The sequence below is a fragment of the Ambystoma mexicanum genome, chromosome 10 (genome assembly GCF_040938575.1).
Source record: "Ambystoma mexicanum isolate Mex_15411 chromosome 10, UKY_AmexF1_1, whole genome shotgun sequence".
Classification (NCBI taxonomy): domain Eukaryota; kingdom Metazoa; phylum Chordata; class Amphibia; order Caudata; family Ambystomatidae; genus Ambystoma; species Ambystoma mexicanum.
Window position 1 is genome coordinate 1,097,348,829 of NC_090932.1, and position 14,089 is coordinate 1,097,362,917.

Consider the following 14,089-nt stretch of genomic DNA (forward strand, 5'->3'; position numbering starts at 1 on the left):
AAAGAAGGGGAAAATACCAGGATGTCATCCAGGTATACCACCACATGGATGTCCAGAATGCTGCTGAATATGTCGTTTATGAATCGTTGGAACGTAGCTGGGGCGTTACATAGGCCAAACGGCATCACTGTATATTCAAACAACCCCTGTCGGGAACAGAAAGCCGTTTTCCACTCATCCCCACCGCGCATGCGGATCAAATTGTATGCCCCCCAGAGATCCAGTTTGGTATAAATAGAAACATGCGTTAGTTTATCTAATAATGTGGAGATGAGAGGGATCGGGTACCGGTTCTTAATGGTGATGGCATTTAGTTGCCTATAATCCACGCAAGGGCGGAGGTCCCCCTCCTTCTTTGGGACAAAAAATATAGGGCTTGCTGCAGGTGAGGTAGAGGGGCGGATATGACTCAGCCGCAAAGCCTGTTGGATGTACTCTTTTAAGGCCTGTTCTTCTGACTGTGTTAGTGAATAAATCCGACCCTTTGGGATCGAGGCATCAGGGACTAGGTCAATGGGGCAGTCAAAAGGTTGGTGCAGCGGAAGGCCTTCTGCTGACGCTTTATCAAACACAGTCTGGAAGTCATGGTATGCAGAGGGAATACCAGCTAGGACCGCTCCCACCGTATGAGGAATGGTAGAAGTGGATTTGTTCTCTTCAATGGCTAAGGAAGTTATCCCCCCGAGGGCACTTGCAGGATTGGATACCACGTCAGACTCTACCAGGCTGTAATGCTGACAGACCTCGGACTCAAAGAAGACTTGAACTGTACCCCAGTTAATTAACGGGTTGTCTTGCCTCAGCCACAGAATACCTAGAATGATCCCGAATTGTGGTGTGGAGATTCGATCGAAGGACAGTGTCTCCTTGTGGGTACCCTGAATCACCACCTCTAAGGGGGCAGTTTGTTGTTTGATTGGGCCAGAAGCGAGGGAAGTACCATCCACAGCCTGTACTGGTTCTGGGTATTTTTTCTTTATCAACGGTAGATTTAGTGTGTTGGCTAGCGTAATTTCTATGAAGCAACCGGTAGCTCCAGAGTCGATCACTATGTGTACCGAATGTATACAATCCCTGGTGGGTTTCAACAGAGCATGGACCACCACTGGTCTGATAGGGCCGAAAGCGGCCTCAGAGGAATTTTGAGAAGGATCCACCCTTACCCCCGATCTCAAGGGCGAGTCTTCTGAAAACCCGAATTCCTATTCTTTGGATGGCGTGGACTCCCCTTGACATAATGGCCATTGAGACCGCAGTAGAAACAGGCAGTATCGTTTCTTCTCTGTTCGCGTTCGGCATGAGTTATGGGGCTACGGATTCCCCCTATTTGCATGGGTTCACTGGTTGTCTCTGGTGAAGGGGAGGTCTGATGATGAGAAGGACCGATTTCCGCCCTGCGCTCGGTTCTCCGGGCATCTACCTGCAGAGTCAGATCAACCAGGTCAGAGTAAACTGTGGGTAGAGTTGGTACAACCGAAAAGGCGTCTTTCAAGGCGCTACATAGACCTCTGTAAAACACAACTGCCTTTTTGTTCTCGGGCCATGAAGTCTCGGAGGACAGTTGGTTGAACCAGGTTATGTATTCGATGAGTGTCTGCCTGCCCTGGGTGAGGTCTAATAGCTCTAAGTCTCGGGACTGTGCCTTGTACCTGGTATCAAATACTTTGGCCATCTCGCTTACTAAGAGATCAAAGTCATAGAGGACAGGGTGATCGCTTTCAAGCAAAGGATTTGCCCAAGTGGCTGCCACACCTGACAAATGGGAGAGCAGAAAGGCTGCTTTGGTGACGGAGTCAGGAAATGCTTGGGGCCGGCACAAAAAATGGAGTTTACACTGATTAAGGAATGTGCAATACTTTCTAGGATCGCCCTGGCATTTCTGGAGAGGCAAGAGGGAACGGAGTTGGGAGAACCACAGGAGTAGCTGGCGTAGGCGGCGGTGTGGGAGGAACCAGGTCTTGGGATGGGGCATCCCCGAACTCGGAATCTGCGGGTAAAGGGTGGCGGGCACTTTGCAGAGTGTCGAGGCGGTGGTGAATTGTGGTGGTGGCAGCGGCCATATCTGTCCTAAGGGCCGCAACTGCTTGCATTAAAGAAGGCACGGGGTCCCTGGCTGAGGTATCCATGATCTGGACGACCAGTAAGGCTTCACAGTCTGTTCTGTCTTGATGGTTATGCAGATATATGGAACCTCCATCCCCAAGTACCACACGAGAAGAAGTGAAACCACTACCCATGCAATCTTTGAGGCCACAGGTGTAGAGTGCCGTCAGCCTGGAACCGGGAACGCCGGAAGAACCCCTCCACCACTGTAAAGCAAGGAATGGTTATGTTACACACAGTGACAAATGAGAGGGTCACAGGATGATCAAGGTTAGAAGCAGGAGCTTACCTAATGGAGATGGAGGGGCAGTCTGAGTAGTAAAGTGAAGCAGGAGCTTCTAATTAGCCGGCGGCATCAGCAGGCTGATAAAGATCTGGTAGCACTCTGGGAAGCACCTAAGTCGCTGCGCAGAACGGCGTGGTTGATCTTTAGGCAGTCCAGTACACAAACCAAGGTCAAGAGCTAGGAAAATGACAAAGCCAAGGGAGTCCAGTTTCAGTCCAGGTAGCAGTGCAAAAGGTCAGATTCCAGAAGACAGGTTGGTACGGAGGAATCCAGGGGAAAAACAAAAGCAGTCTGTGAAGCGTTCCGTGGTCGTGAGTATCAGGAAATCTAAGAGAGTTCAAGACGCCAAACAGAGCTCCGAAGAATCAGCTGTGAAGCGTTTCTTCCGCGTTCTCCTGCTCTATTTGAATGCGAAGCACGGTCACATGACGCGGGTCACGAGACCGCGAGCTGAACGTCACGTGACCCGTGATTTAATAGAGGCTGCTTCCTGACCACGTGACGCGGGGAGCTCTGCGCGCCCGTGTAATGCAGATAGCCATGGGAAAAACGCCACGGCAGGTGCCAATCAAGAAAAGGCCACAAAGGCCCTGGTTTGCCAGTTGGGAAACCCCATTTTCTGGCGAGCCGCTGCCGCCGCCGTCGGGTACGTGAGTGGAAACGGGCAATGCAAGGAGCTTGGTGGGCGGGTGATGTGGGTGCAGACATGACAACCTAACTGTTCAGAGAAAGGTAAGTTTGATACACAAGCACATCAGCTAACAGGAAAATTGCCGAGGCGTGGTTACCCAAGGAAGTTACTCAGACGGGCATGTAATGTCCCAAGTTCTATTACCTTGGAGTAACATGAAAAAAGCTGTACAGGGGACAGGATTACAGCTGTCCTCAGTTACTCGCTACTTCTGAATCAAATTAAAAAAGTGATTAAAAAAACTCTGCCCGATTTTGAACACGGACGATGTGATCCTTGCAGAACCAAGAGCGGCGATAAAAAGAAGGAAGAATCTGAAAGACAATTTGGTATCCTCGCATCAAGCCGTGTCCTCGCACACATTAATTCCCAAACAACACTTTGGGGGTTGCCTCCCCCCCTGCGCTGACATAGCCCATGTGGCTCGTGGTCTGTATACAATCAAACAGCAGGGGGTACAGAAGTTGATATTGGTAGTGATCAAACCCTGGCAACCATTTCAATTCACGAATTGTAACACAGCTAACGTGATTTATCTGCTTCGGTGCCCCTGTGGGTTATCTTATAATGGGAAGGCTAACAGACCAGCGAGAAAACGCATAGTGGAGCATAAGTCATGCTTATGCACTCGTAAAGAACATACACCAATGGCAGCACACTTCCTGGAAGCCCAGCATAGTGAAGTGGACTTCAAGAAGACTGCACTTGAGAGAGTGAAGATTCCACCATGTGGGGGTGATACTAAAAAGAAGAACGCTGTATTTATAGATTACGAGCACATGCACATGGTCTGAACGAGGTTATTCATGGCAACACCTATCAGTTATGCTCATACAATCAGCTAGACATGTACCGTTTTTTGTAGACACGCAGCTTCGACTCCTGGGCGCTTTGTGATTTAGTAACTGTGATGTGACATGGGTAGAGATGCACTCTTGTAGTAATATGCACTGGGCACCTCTAAGAAGTTTGTGTAGCATAAATACACATGATGTCTTATGAGGCGAATGGATGTTGCTTACAAAAGATCAAAGATCAAAAGCTCTCGCACATGACCAAGAACTTCAGGCTTTAGACAAAAATGCCTTGTCCTGTAGCGGTCTGGGCTGTCAGGGGAGATTAGTGAGCCCCGGCAGGGCCCCACCTCAGAATGAGATTTCTGAGCCTGCCGCGGCTCCGTCCGGCTAGCCCTGGCCTACTTAAAGCCCTGAATATGGAACAGGACTCTGAATCGTGGCACCCGCAGTCCCAAGAAAAACAATGATGTGACACCAACAGGTGTCTCCATCCAAGGACGTCAGGGTGTCAGGTAGGCATAATAACTTCTGCAAGCCCGCAATAGTTTGGTAATCGGGTTCGCTTCTGAGGTGGAGAAAATACGGCATCCACTGCAGGTAGGGGTCTGCAGACCAGAAACTTGTTAATCGCGCGCAGTGCGCAGTATGGTTAATTGTTCGCTGCGCATAGCATGGAATGCTCCTAGAGGGAATTCTAGTGCGCTGGGGAAGGCGCGAAGCAGCAGCAAAGGGTGCCTGAAAAGATGATGTAGATGGCGACTCCGGTGTTAGCTGTCTCTCAATACCAATAATATTCTTTTACTCGAAGGCATGCATGTTAGAATGAAGCCAATACATATGTAATCATTACTTGGGCTACTGCGTGTGGTGGCTGCAGAGCAGCAAGCACTATAGGGCTTAGAAGCAATTTACCCCCTGAAAGGGCGCACTCTTTGAGAAATTAGCAAGCTTCAAACTAGGGACTACAGACCCGTTTCAGAGAAGGGAAGAATTAGGTTTTGTCCCTCCAAGTTTCGGTGACGTTGATAGTGTTTTGTTCCAAGGTTGAGATGTGTTCAATTACAGCTGGAATTGTATTACCTTTTTACAGCTACCTCCCTCTTAAATATATGTGAGAGAAACTCTTTTCCAACCTTCGGGTAAGTGTGCTATCCTGAACGTTGTTTTGGTGTCACAAAGAATTATGTCAGCAGTGCTGTGAAGTTAGTCATGATGCACAGACTAAGATGGATGTCTCACTGATCTTTCTCTGTGTGTTTTTACTCCCCTGTCTTACAATTGAAAAGCAGCAAGCAATCCAGAAGACTCCCTGGGGCCCGTTGAGCTATGGAGTGCAACAACTAAAATGCACTATTTCACTATTTTTCACCAGTAACCAGTGCTTAATAAGTTAGCGCATTGGTGAAAGCCACTAGACTAAAGGCTGGTAATGTTCAAATGGGAAACAATCCCCTTGTATGGGCAGTTCTAGTCCTGAAGAAAGCGGTGCACTGACATATACTGCTGAAACCGGTCGACCTTGTTGGTAAACTGTAATATCCATACAAAGGGAGATACTGGTATATTGTGTAATGATTGAACACAAAATAGGGTACGTATTTGGTATCTATTTGTATGTTTTCATGTAATTTTCCTTCTGGGAGTCACATAAGGAGGAATAAAATAGTTGCCTTATCGCACCAGTGTAGGATGTTTTTTTTTATTGTGTTATTTGTAGTTGTAGAGAGGGATAGTTTCTCTTCTGTCATGTCCCCCCTTTTAGATAGGCGGCACACAAGCGAGACCCAAGGATAGGCACCGATGGGCAGGTACAGTCGAGTTCTTCGGTGAGGGATGTGTAGCCTCGGAGATAACAATAATTGTCTAGTGAATACCTCACTTAAGTGTATTGTATCATCTCTACTCTCACAGCTAATGACCTAGCTGATTACTTTGCAGCAAGCATTTCCAAAATTAGAGACTCTCTCCTGACCTTCCTCACACTCTCATCCTACCTTTCGGTAACGCTTACCTCTGGTGCCTTGCAGGAGTGCCTGCTCCAGACTGTTAGGAGCGTTGCCCTCTAGGTATGGACTGGATATGATGGGTTCCCAAACCACTCCTTCCCAACGGAACCACTGAAGAGCTATAGCCCAGGGACCAGTGTAGTTGGGAGTGGCCTGGCAGACTTTGGAGCCTCTGGCAAGGTTTATGAGGGGCATGGATGAAGACCTATGGGTGAACAAGTGAAAGTATTTAGAATATGTTCCCCTGCTCCCCCCCCACACCTTCCTTCTATGTTTCCCCTAGATTTGATGACCGGCCCGCAGGCAAATTTGCTCACCGTTTTCATATGGAGCTGAAGACTGAAGGTACCAGGTAAGCATCTGATCCAGTTACTTCACTGGACGTAGTGGCCCAGGCCAGCTGCAGCACACGAGATGTACTGGAAGTGTGGAGGTAAGTGTTCATATAGTGCTGCGTGTGTCCTTCTGGAGTTCTAGAAGCTCACGGCATGAAGCACAGCGTGGTTTGTATAGTTCGTTCTTGTGTCCTTGTTTGTTGGCAGCGCTGAGCGCGTGTTATGCAAATAATGTCTTGTTTCCTTTCGTTTCTGCATGTGTGGAATGCGCGAAATGGCGTGTCAGATTGGAGCCGCTGCAGGAGGGATGATCGAAGCTACAACTGATGAGAATTCCGGCTGACTGGTAACATGCACAGGTAAGCGTATTCGCAGGGGTAGGTTTTAGTGGGTGTTGTTAATATGGGGCTCTTACTGCATGCCTTTATCGTTTCAGAAGCTGGAACCGCTGCGGAGCTCGATTAGTAAAGTCTTCAAGTAAGTATGAACATCGGAACAGATTCAGATTACGGAGGAACCTTAGGAGTTCACCGGTAAGGTTGCAGGAAGCAGCGGGAAGGCTGGAAGTCCCTGTGTACGTGGAAGCAGAAGCAGTAAGCATTACACTACTTACACAGGTAGCAGAAGAAACGCTAAGCACAGGGTGTGGCCCGAGGCGTGGTTTTATAGCCTCGGGTTGCACCCTGTAACACTAGACACCAGGGATTCCAGATACACGGACCGACTGGGGGCCATCTTGAGTTCTGCTCCAAGTCCTGATTTGGCGGCCATGTTGTGGGGTTTAAGGCTGCCTATGCTCTTCAAAGAACGCCAGCGCCAGCCAGCTACTCTTAATGTCTAGTTCTTCCCCACGCTGCCATGTGAAGGTGTGCCCTGTGTTCCCAATGGGTTCATGACACTTTTACACTCAGCCTACTCTACCCTCATCCTCTACCCCTATCTCACACTAATACTGACAAAGGGCTATCTATACTGCTAAAGGCTAACCCCTCTTGTGCCCCATCAGACCATCTTGCTCCTCAGTTAGTCAAGCCTATTGCCCCTTTAGTGCCTCTCACCTCGCTGAATTCTTCAACCTGTCCTTCGACTCTACTTGCTTTCCCTCCAGCCACGGTCATCCCTCGCCTAAAAAAGCAAGGGGCTGACCCGAACCTACCAGCTTACTTTCACCCTGTGTCTCTCTTTCCGCATTACTCTAAAGCAAGGTTGTCCAACATACGGCCTGCGGGCCACAATGCCGCCCTCCAAGCCATTTCATGTGGCCCGCGAGGCTCTACAGAAAACATTGAACTAATAAAGAAATAAACCGGGCCGTGGCGGAGGACTGTTACTGCCTCTGGTGCCCCCTAAAATGGGGGGTAGGAGGCAGTAACAGGCCACGGCCCAGTTTATTTAATTATTTGCCCAATGTTTGTCGGGTCTGTGGACCCAATTAATTCATTTATTTCTGCAATGGTGGTCGACCAACATTGCAGAAATAAATTCATCGGGTCCACGGACCCGGCAAACATTGAACAAATAGATAAATAAACTGGGCCGTGGCGGAGGACTGTTACTGCCTCTGCCACGGGCCGGTTTATTTATTTATTTGCCCAATGTTTGTCGGGTCCGTGGACCCGATTTATTTATTTATTTCTGCAATGTTGGGTCCGACCACGGACCTGACAAACATTGAACAAATAAATAAATAAATTCTGCCAGGCCTGGTACACGGATGCTCCGGGCCCCCTCCTGGCCCCCCAGGCCAGAGAGAAGAGACGCAGTATGGATGGCCCTTTGTTCCATCAATACTGTGTCTCTCTCTGGCGACCCGGGTAAAAGTCGGGTAAAAAACGATGTTTAAAAATTGAGGGACGGATGCAGAGCAAGATGCTCTTGTTTTCCATCTGTCCCTCAATTTCTAAAAATCGTTTTGGTTCGGGTATACTTCTACATCTGTGTGCACGGATGTAGAAGTAGACCCAACCCAAAACGATTTTTAGAAATGGAGGCACAGATGCAAAGTAAGTATGTCCCTCAATTTCTAAAAATCTTTTTGGGTTGGATGTATTTGTACATCTGTGCACCCCTCTTGGAAAGAGGGGTGCACAGGTGTAGAAGTAGACCCAACCAAAAACAATTTTTAGAAATGGAGGCACAGGTGCAAAGCAAGTCTGTCCCTCAATTTCTAAAAATCTTTTTGGGTTGGGTGTATTTGTACATCTGTGCACCCCTCTTGGTAAGAGGGGTGCACAGGTGTAGAAGTAGACCCAACCAAAAACGATTTTTAGAAATGGAGGCACAGGTGCAAAGCAAGTCTGTCCCTCAATTTCTAAAGATCTTTTTGGGTTGGGTGTATTTGTACATCTGTGCACCCCTCTTGCATTGCATCTGCGGGGGGTGGTGGCAGGGCGAGGGCAAATGAGACTGTTTGCATGTTTCTGAGTGTGTACGTGGTGAGGGTGAATGCTATGCTATGGGCGGGGAACGGAGGCGTTGAGGGAGGTAACTCCCCTGAATTCTAAGGAAAGTAACAGCATGGGCGAGGTTGGGAGTGTGCGGTGAGGTGGGATCACTTTCTTGGGGGGTTTAGCGGGGTGGGTGGGCAGTAGAATGTGATAATTTGGCCTTTTGACCACACAAATCGGCCGAAATAAATCGGTCTTTTTTGTATTTGTTCTTCAAAATGCAGAATTATCACATAGAACCCAGTATGGACCTTGCCATACTGTTGACCTTGTTCAGTGTAATAGCATTCAATGGGACAGTACTTGCAGGGCCTAATGGTGCAGAGCTAATGGGCTTCTATATTTCTTATTGACAAGGCCCTGGCACTTCTCAGCAGATTTATTTATTTTTATTGGTTATTTATAACGCGCATAATATACCCAGAGGGATCGAACCTGTGTTGCTCCATGTGGTCTTGCTTCCAAGGCGAGCACGTTGCCCCTGAGCTATCCTCCAGAGACTCTGAAGATCGGAAGTACATTTAATGATACAGAACCAGAACTATTGAGCAAGTCTAACATCATCTTCATGATCATCAGAATAAATCAACACTGTTGTGGTTATACAAGAGCTAATATATTTAAAGGGATGGAATTACTCAGAATGTAGCAGCACTATTCAATAGCCCAAATTGCTTAAGCATAGTTAATGTGAAAATACGACACTTCTCACCATTGGGACAGTACTGCCTTGGCCAGAGTTTCACACTGAAGAAGTGAGCAAGTGATCCGGGGTATGCAGCCGAAACACGCGCATGGGATTCCCAAGCACCCACTTGTGAGATTTGCACCAAATTAGTGAGATTGTGCTCCAAGGTAGGAGGCACACGCACGGTCTTTGCTCTGAGGTTTGACACACTTACAGGATGGGATGGCATTTCGTTCTCCCATCCTAGTTGTATTGCTCTGCTTTTGAGGTCTACTACAACCTGAATGATTATAGAGGGGTGGAGTAGGGGCAGTATTGGCCTACTGCAATGCAACTGGAAGGCTTAAACCTCCTTCTTACTTGACTTTAGTATATGCAGTACATGCTAGCCAATGTTTCCACTGTTCTGCACCCCCCGCCTCCCTTGCACCAAGTTGGCGACTACATGCAAAGGCTGGTGATGTCGATTCCTATATTTGGGCACCCCCCGGGAAATTCATAAGTCGGTTCCCCTGCCTGATTTATTTATTTGTTCAATGCTTGTCGGGTCCGTGGACACAATTAATTTATTTATTTCTGCAATGTTGGGTTCGACCAATAAACCGGGCCATGGCGGAGGACATTTACTGCCTCAGGTGCCCCCTAGAATTGGATTATGCTTCTTTCATTACCACAGAAGTAATGAAAGGTATTACAGAGATAAGCTGGCATATGTATTGGGCACAATGCACATGCTCAGGCAGCATCAATCATGCTTTGTAGAGGATATGATATGGCATTTATAACGCGCCTATACACAAGTGCTTGAAGGCGCGACGAGGCAAGGGAGGGGGAACAACGGGAAGACAGACAACGATCTTACTAGGCCAGGTGTCATTCAGATTGCGCAAGTGCATGAGAAGGGGGAAAGGGAAAAGTGCGTTGGGGAAGGGAGAGGGGAAAGTGCAGTACAAGGGGTAGTAGAAAAAATAAGATAATAAACAGCCAGAGGTGGCAAGTGCAAGGTAAGAGCAGACATAAGTGCTGGTACGGGGACTGAAGGGATCCAGAAAACAGTCCCCAGGTGCAGGGGTTACCAGGGAGGCAGTGCAGGTGTGCAGCTGGCGGTGCTTGAGCCCGAGATCAGGCAGGGTGGCCAGGTAACCAGTGCAGTTTCAGCCAGGAATTCAGCAGGGGAGAGGGGGAGAGAAAGCAGAAGCAAAGAGGAAGGTTTTGAGGTGCTTCCGGAACCAGAGATGGTTCTCCTCAAGTTTCAGGGAGGCAGGAAGGCTGTTCCAGAGGGAGGCCCCTGCCGAAGAGAGAGATCTACCACCAACTCGTTACTTGGAGAAGCGACTGACTCTGAGGATTTGGAGGCGGATGAGCGAAGGGGTCGGGAAGGAAGGTATTTAGGAAGAGAGAGTTGAAGGTATTCCGGCCCCATGCCCCAGAAGGCCTTGTGGACAATGCAGAGGGTTTTGAACTTAATCCTCGCAGCCACTGGGAGCCAGTGCAGAGATTTCAGTCCTGGAGAGATATGATCCCTGGGCTTGAGGCCAAGGACAAGTCTCGCAGTCCTGTTCTGGATAAGTTGCAGAGGGCGGAGAGTAGAGGCAGGCAGATTTAGATAGAGGCTGTTACAATAGTCCAGCCTAGAGAGAACCAGGGCTCTGGAGACAGGGGAAGGAGAGGAAAGGAAGAATACCTCGGAGGAGGTGCAGCTGGTAGTGTGACTTCTTAGAGACGTCAGAGATGTGAGGAGAGAAGGAGAGTGTGGAGTTGAAGATGATCCCGAGGTTTTTAGCCTCAAATGTGGGAGCAGGAGGAGGGCCGAGAGAGGCCGGCCAAAGAGCTACAGGGAAGGAGGGAGCCGTTGTGCCGATGAGGAGAATCTCAGTCTTGCTGGCATTAAGGCAGAGGAAAGAGGTTAGACCCCTGGGGGACACCAGAGGTAGAGTAAAAGACAGAGAAGAGAAAGGACCCAAGTTGGACCTGTGAGGTTCGGTCAGAGAGGAAACAGGTCAGCCACGCCAGAGCCTGACCAGTGATACCCAGGTTATCACGGAGACGGTTGAGCAGGATGGCATGGTTGACAGTATCAAAGGCAGAAGAGAGATCAAGCAGGATGAGGAGTGGGTACACAAGGGGTGTTAGAATCAAGGTTGGAGAGCAGGTCTTCACGGATGTTCAGGAGAGCAGTTTCTGTGCTTCTGGCAGCTCTGAAGCCAGACTGATGGTCATGAAGACAACCAACAGATTCAGTATGGAGATTCAGCTGGGAGATGGCCAGTTTCTCCAGGAGCTTGCCCAGGAAGGGAGTGATAGAGATTGGGTGATAGTTAGCCGGGCAAGAGGGGTCAGCAGAGTGTTTCTTAAGAAGGGGGTGCACAAGGGATTGCTTCAGGGGGGATGGGAAGACTCCAGTGGCAAAGGAGTGGTTGCAGACATCAGCCAGGGCAGGAGCCAGGGAGTCGATGTGGTCCTTGATAGTTTTGGAAGAACAGGGTAAACCTGTTTCGACGAGACTTTTATAGATCAGACTTGTCTAGAAACCTTGTCTGCGGAGAAAAGGGGAAGGGAAGATGAGAAGGAGGGAGGAGGGGTGGCTACAGAAGGGCCAGAGGAGGAGCAGGGAGTAGGGGCAGGGAGAGGATAGGAGGAGAGTGCGGACAGGATGTCCTGAGTTTTTGAGACGAAATGAGAGGCCAATGCCGCACAGAGGGCCAGTGAAGGAACAGGAGAGGTAGAGACTGCGGCAGTATTGGCCAGTTCCTTGCAGATTAGCAGATTAGGACAACACATTGGCATGCTGGTTTTGCCCAAAATATGCCTCTGTAGCAACATGTCTATGCTGGCTGTTCCCAATTTAGGCCAGCATAGACATGTTGCTACAGAGGCATATTTTGGGAAAAACCAGCATGCCAATGTGTTACATCAGTGAAAGTGCTGTCTTACACTGTGGACACATTGATCATTAAAATGTGTTGTGTTCTACAATGTTCTTGTCTGCTGTTGGTGACATGGAATGTACATGTGCCCCTTTAGAACTGATTGTAAACTCATGGCTTTTTGGTCACTTTTCCTGCTGTAAAATGCACAATTTCAGCCCCATATTTGGATAAAATATCTTGGGGGGGGAACCCCCAAACACTCCCTAGATCGTTTTGTCTACCTCGCTACGCTCGGTCGCCCCACTAATTCAGAGAAATATCAACACATACACATTGGAAGAAGTCACAAGAAACTAACCTTTGATCACTGCCCCCAACACCAAAAGCTATCTTTGGGACTGCATGGCTATGCCTGTGATGCTATTGTGTCAAAGGTCACACACCATCACTTTTGAATATACTGCTTTGGTTGAGGGTGTTCACTTTTGGCTCGCCGGCCCACCGGGTGACAAAAAGTTAATGCTTTGGCCCCACATTCAAAAAGGTTGGACAGGCCTGCTCTAAAGTGTTTGAAAGGGTTGTGTTGAACTGTCTTACTAATTTCTTAGACATCCACAATCTTTGAGACCCCCTACAAGCAGGTTTCTGCTCCTGTAGTTCCACAGAAACTTTGACCTGTCTGCTGCCTTTGACACTACCGATCACTCTGATCTCCTTAATACTCTCTTCTTGGGATTCATGATTGAGCCCTTGTCTGGATTGAATCCTACCTTGCACCTCACCAATTCTCTGTCTCCTGGACCACAATACCACTCAACTCACTTTGGTGTTCCACAATGCTCTATCTTGGGTCTACTCCTCTTTACACTCTACAACCCTGCTCTTGGGGCACTCATCTCTTCCTTTGAGTTCTTGTACCAACTCTTCGCGGAGGACACCCAAATCTTCTTCTCTTTTCCTGAACTCTCCTCTGATCTCTCTATCAAAATGTCCAACTGTCTCTCTCTGCCATTAAATATTGGATGGCTTTGCACTCTCTGATGTTAAACTCTACCAAAACAGGGGTGCTCTTCTTGCCTGCCAAAAACTCTCTCTCATCGCTACCTCTGCCTATCGAGTTCCCACCTGACATTCTCCCCTACTCTTCCTAAACTAGACACCTCAGCATCATCTATGAATGATCCTTCTCACACCTTATATTAGGAAAATCAGGCACCTCATTCCTTTGAACACCACCAAGCATCTCTTAACCACCTGTGTCTTCTCTAAACTGGAAAACTGTGCCAGCATCCTCTTTCATCTCCCCAACTAGGCTTTCTTTCCTCTAGACAAGATCATTAACTTTGCTACGAGGACTCTCTTTGAACTCCCTTACTTCACAATCACCAGGCTGGATGGCTGGCAATGCAAGACAGGGCCAGATTTAAATATCTTCTCTTGGTTCACAAATCTATCCACGGAAGGCATCACTGTATCGTCATCTATCCAACTCTACACCTTCTCATAATCCCTGCTATGCCTCCTCACTACCCTTGTGGCTCCTCACCCTCCATGTGCTTCCTCTCATTTCTGCTCTTTCTCACTTCTTGCTCCACTTGCATGGAATTCTCTTTCCCTGGACATCTGAGAAACAGTCCACATGGATTTGTTCAAAACCAACCTAAAAGCCTATCTCCTCTCCTCCGAGTTATCCCCTTAACCTTCCTCTCATCTGCCTGCTAGCTAACATAACTCTGTTTCTCACTTCCTCTGCCTCCACTCTAGCACTTCAGCCATCATGGTCACATCCCAAGCACAGTTGGCCATACCGCCTACCCACACTTACAAATGTCCAATGATGGTTGTCCTCAATCTATGTATGTCCAC